Source organism: Triticum dicoccoides, chromosome 7A, assembly GCF_002162155.2.
Source record: "Triticum dicoccoides isolate Atlit2015 ecotype Zavitan chromosome 7A, WEW_v2.0, whole genome shotgun sequence".
NCBI classification, from domain to species: Eukaryota; Viridiplantae; Streptophyta; class Magnoliopsida; order Poales; family Poaceae; genus Triticum; species Triticum dicoccoides.
Genome location: NC_041392.1, coordinates 744,520,321 through 744,526,428, shown reverse-complemented (window position 1 = coordinate 744,526,428; position 6,108 = coordinate 744,520,321). Strand labels below are relative to the sequence as shown.

The 6,108-nt window shown below is 39.9% G+C and overlaps 1 pseudogene; it reads left to right on the top strand.

Annotated features, from left to right (window-relative positions):
* The window catches only part of LOC119334182, a 10,855-nt pseudogene extending 4,887 nt beyond the window's left edge, over positions 1-5,968 (top strand).
* The last annotated feature ends 140 nt before the right edge of the window (positions 5,969-6,108 follow it).

Below are 6,108 nucleotides of genomic sequence, written 5' to 3'. Positions count from 1 at the left end.
AACCCGACATTGCAGACGACCTCCACCAAGCAAGCCTTGGTCAAAGCCCATGGCTTTGACATAGTAGGTGACCTCACACGACACCTAATCCGAGGTCCCTTGCGCCGATCCGTCCGTCGGAGTAGCATCGTCTCGACCACCAATTACTGGGTGGGAATAAAATTAAATATGGGCGCCAATCTCAGCCATGACTTTTAGCACAATTACTACTACTTAAGCAGTCTATGTTATGGAAGATGGATAGATAGAGATTGGTCTCGCTTAAATTGAAATGTTGATAATCTAATTTAAATGTAACTTCCCTTTTTGTGTTCTTTTCACTCGTATTTTGTGGTATTGGTTCTGGACTGCACTAACACGCATGATCATATATCTTGCAGCCAATCTCACATGCAACAAAGGTATGAATCATATCTTCTCTCTGTCGTTTGAGGAGGTCCTCGACCAGACACTAACCATATCCTTGCTGAATCAGATAATATGCATGGTGCAAGGCACCTACAGTTATAAGTTGGACACAAACCAGACCAACCAATGGTGAGTGTATACACATATAAAATCTATATGCATTAGCAGTTTAGCACACAGAAGTCAAATGAAGTGACTTTTCTTGATTTATTATATTCATTGGTGAATATTTTCATGTGGAACCTCTATATTTCTGGGAAGATATTGCATGAAAATATTGCTCGATATTACAAAATGCAGACAAAGAACAGTCTCCTGTGTTACATTAGCTCAGGAATGGCCTCCCAGATCAGTTCATAGTTTCATTTCAGTTCCTCATGGGACCTCTCTTTTATGTCTGAGTACATGAATGGGGTTTGCTTTTTGACATGTAGGCATGGAAAATTGCACATACATGATTCTTGGATAATTAGTTCATTAATTATTTGTGGCAGGATGATATTAGGAGATGACAGAGGATACGTTCGCATTTGGGACTGTAAGACACAGGCAAGTGTGTAGTATTTATTTTTACGATAAATACTCTACTGATGCCTCTCGGCTTGCTTTGGTCTCCATGGACTAACATAGTAGTTTCTTTATTACGGCAGAGAAAGGTGGATGCGCTTAATGTCTCAGCGAGCAAAGGTATGATTTCTGACTTTTGTTTGTACGTCCATCATGCATGGTGCCATGTCAATAAAATAGTCTCCTGCCTTTGCAGTTCTGTGCGTTAAATTTGTTGCAAGAAAGCATTGGATTGTTGCTGGGACACAAGATGGTCTTGTCCATGTGTACGAATATGAACAAGAGCGAAAGATCACAAGTTTCAGAGCTGTTACAGCTGGTATATTTGAGAGTATTTGGTCACTGGCCGTTCATCCAACCCAGTCGTATTTGCTGTCAGCGAGTACACACATTAAACTTTGGGACTGGGACAAGGGTTGGGAGTGCGTACAGATATTTCAAATGGATGGGCCAGCATATCAAGTCGTATTTAACAGAAATGACACAATCGCTAGTATTTCAATGGCACATTATTCAGTGGAGGTCTCTCTCTCTCTCTCTCTCTCTCTCTCTCTCTGTCTCTCTGTCTCTCTGTCTCTCTCTCTCCCTCTCTCTCTCTGAGGAACTCTGAGGACACCATATTAATATAGAACACACCTGGGAGAAATAATTGGAAGGATGCGCCACTGCAACCTTATCACTGGGCTAGCAATTGCCCAGTTCTCATATGTAATAAACAATATATTGCTGGTGTTCTTATGAAGCATGCCCATTAGTCAGCCATTTGTTTTTTCGCACACTGTTAGTTAGTCAAGTACTGATTTTGAACAAATGTACTCACTCGATCATCATGGATTGCCATTCTACTTGCTGATAAAAAGGATTCCCGTAGGATATATTCATCACCCCCGACGCTTAAAGGAATCATCAAGATATTGCTGGTGCTCTTATGAAGCATGCCCATTAGTCAGCCATTTGTTTTTTCGCACACTGTTAGTTAGTCAAGTACTGATTTTGAACAAATGTACTCACTCGATCATCATGGATTGCCATTCTACTTGCTGATAAAAAGGATTCCCGTAGGATATATTCATCACCCCCGATGCTTAAAGGAATCATCAAGATTGGTTCTCTTGGAGCTGTCGACCATCTCGCATGTGTGATGGGAAGGTGTGTTGTCATAATTTTCTATTTACATCTTTAGAGCATATATTTCTTAGCTGTACAACCCTGCCTCCTATTTATCATGGAAAACTTATAATGTTATATGGGAACTATCATATGATAGGGTTGTGATTGGACAGTTTCGCACCATAGCAATTATGGATGTTGAGAGTGTGAGTTATCAAAAGCAATCAATGGATTATGAGCAGGAGTTAAGTGTAGATATGATACAACATGCGGGAGACACAATGTCTAAGGTGAGTTCATTCATTTTTTACTTCTCGTTCAGTTTCTGGAAGTCAAGAGCTTATCAGTTGGTTCTTCAATATTGCAAATTGAACTCTTAATTATATTAAGAGTGAATTCCACTTTTTACCTTGTAGTTGTACATTTGTGACACAAATTACACCATTTAGTGGAACTTCTATCGAAATATCAGATTTGTGACACATGGTTTTACCCCAATTTTTCATTTTGCTCGTTTATGTTAGTTAGGATCAGCATGTTGCATCATGTCCAGACTTCTCTTGTCCGTCTGTTCCATTCCTCATCATCGTCTTGAGATTTTTGGACCCTGGGCATCACCTCACACCTTGCCTAATGGACACGCATCAGAAAACGAGGGTCCAGAGCTTCTAAAAGGGTATTCTAAATGAATTTTCACTTGACGGGTAAGTAGAGTCACATATGCATATCTAGGGGGTAAAATGTGGAATTCACTCCTATATTAATTTTAATGTTCATGCAAGTTGTGCGCACCCATACATGGCATTCCAATGCTTCATCTGTTTAGCAGGAAATCTCAAGATCCATCAGCAAGCTACCTTTACTTGACGTCTACCCAACAGAACTCCACTTCCCATATCATCCCAATGAGCCCATCCCGTGCTCACTGCACCTAACAAACAACACAGATGAAAATGTGGGATTTAAACTTGTAGACAAGAGCGGCAAATCCCCATGGTGCTTTGAAAAGATGCCATTGTACGGCATTGTGCCTCGTAGATCCAACTACACTTTGATCGTGACAACGAAAGAGGAGATGAAGCTAAAGAAAGAGACAGACTTTGATCTCGTTATTCACAGCTGTTTATATGGAGATAAGCACATCATGGCATCCGAAGACATGTCCGATTTTGATGAATTTTTTGAGGAGGCCAAAGAACTTGGGAATATGGTGCATGAGGTGACACTAGAAGCTATTTATGTGACGCAAGAAGAGATGACATGCAAGGTGAGTTGGTCCTCCACTAACACTAATATCAAGTATCATGTTCATATCTTTTTGTTTTGTTGGGGAGTTTGATTTTTTTTCAGGGATGTTCACATCTTTAGCGCAGGAAGCCCACATTATATGGGACATTCTTTTTTGATATTTCATTATCAGGAGTCACATGTTCATTTTTTTTGGGGAGTCACATGTTCATTTGGGTGAACTACAAACAGACCACCAGCAGTTACTTACACATCCTAGATTCCTAGGCAGTTCAGTACTCTTTCAGCCCAGAATTTTTTTTCAGCCGAGGAAGTTATGAAGTGTTGATAAATGTGTCTATATGTGTGTGCCTGTGTGTTGTCAAAGAACTAACTCTATCATCACTTCAGTTACTCTATGCATTGACATCAATGCATTTGCTTTCCCACTAGCAAATTTTACAAACAATGGGCCTGCCACCCATAGTCAACTTTTGTATATGGATCATCCAACTTAATTTTAGGTAGTGTTTCTGATGTTGACTACATTTTTGTTGGACCAGAATATATTGACGAAGTATAATCCTGACAGTTTGCGTTCACTAGATGCACATCCAACAAAGCCATGGTGAGTGCATAGGTCAATAAGGGATTGTACATATTTCAGTTCATATGTTGAAGTGAATGTATTGGATGTCATTATATCCTGTGATACATTTCATATTATCACACAGGATTTTGACTGGGCATGCTAGTGGATATGCCCGTGTATGGAACCATGAGATGAAGGCAAGCTAATGTGTTCTCTCAATATGTATATAGTTATATTAATACTTCGAATATATTTATGCCATTGCTAAGTGTAAACGGTCATCACAACAAAGACTTTTGCAATATGTATATATATTGGCAAGTGAAAATGTATGCCTCGGCCTTTTGCACTTAACTAACAGAGTCATTTTGTGCGGTATGCAGTACCCGATGAATGTTTTTAAAGTCTCCGATTATGAAGGTACTATTTGTGACTCATACCTATAAAAATTAAGCTTGAATTTTCGTATAAATATACACTGACATGGAGTACTAACCAAATTGTCCACCCTTATTGCAGTAAGCAGCATCAAATTTATTACAAGAAGGGAATGGATTGTAGCTCTGACATATGGCGGTCACCTCCATGTGTACGACTGCGCATGTGTAACAAAAATAAAAAAGATCAGGAGTGTTGAACCTAGTAGAATGTTGAACTTCTCAGAACTAGCCATTCATCCAATCCTACCGTACGTGTTGTCACCAAGTTCAGTGCTTTTGGACTGGGACCAGCGCTGGAACCGCATACAAACATTTCCTGGTGCTTTACGGCCATTTGCATTTAGCCCTAATGACAACAACACTTTTGCAAGTGGGTCTTTGTACAGCCACGTACAGGTTTGTCTGCTTGAATTTTTCACTAACTGAATTTTGGCCGTGTACTTTAAGTTTCTACTTTATCTATAAAGTGGGGTGAGTGCATGTTTTGAGAAGGTAATACTATATACCTAAACTTGATGTTCAGATTTGGAGGCTTGATTCTTCTGTCCCTGAATATTCTTTGCCTGGGCATTCGGAGCAAGTTCTATCCCTTGATTTTATCACACGTGGAGCTCAACAATATTTGACCAGTGGCTCCAAGGATTGCACTGCCAAGGTATATGTGCCATTATCATCAAACACCATACCAGCTAATTAATACAATAGGCGTATTACATTAATGCTAGTTGCAGATGCCAGGATGATCCTCCTTTTAGGAGAACATATAATGCTAAAGTCCACTTGATATGTTCTTTAAATCAGATCTGGGACTTGCAGAAAAGAGAGTGCATTCATACGCTCGAAGCTATGTCACCACTCACCAGTTCATTGTGTCCTTGCCCATCCAAACCTTCCAGTTATAATTACAGGAACAGAACATGGCATCATTCATCTGTGGAGCTCCACTGATTTCAGGTAATTACCATTGTATCATAACATTGAACGGCATGCCCATGTGGTTGCGTGTTAGCAATCAGCCTATGCTGTCAAGGATTCTGGTACTAAATGTGTAACATGAGGTACTTGTATTGCACATATGTATTTTTTGCTCTCATCATGGGAAATTGTTGCTGCATATTCGCCAGGCTCAAGAGAATCATTAACTTAGGCGGCGGTGGACCTGTTGTTGCCATAGTACGTCTGATGGGTTTACAAAGGTAAATGTCCTTGTTATTTCTTAATTTAATTTCCTGACTGGGTAAGAGAGTTGCTTCGCTACATGCTCTCTAGATGGAAACCAATGATGTAGTTTAGTCTCAGCAATTATGGAGCTTTCGCTTTGTCAAAACATGCATCTGTAAATTGTGACCCGGCGGACTGCCAACTCCATTCTTTTATATATCAAGTGCCCAGTTTTCAACATTCTTATTCCAGTTACCTATGATAGAAAACTTGTGAAAAAAAAGTTTATCTTTTGTCTAGCAGGATTATGATTGGGCAAAAGAACACAATATTTATCATGGATATCTATGGTGATGAAGCTTTGCGACCAAAGAGTGTAGCGCCCTGGATGCGACACTGCAGGGAGAAGCGAGCTGAGGCGGAGCGCCGCAAAACAGAGGGAACCGGCTGCAAGACAATGTAAGAATATTTATTTGGCCAATGTAAATAACAGTGTGGTTTTAATTACAGTTAATAATACCTGTAATTGCTGTGGTCTTGTGGTCTTGTGCTGACAATTAAGGTTTGCAATACATGCACGGTAAAGATTGTTAATTGCTCGGT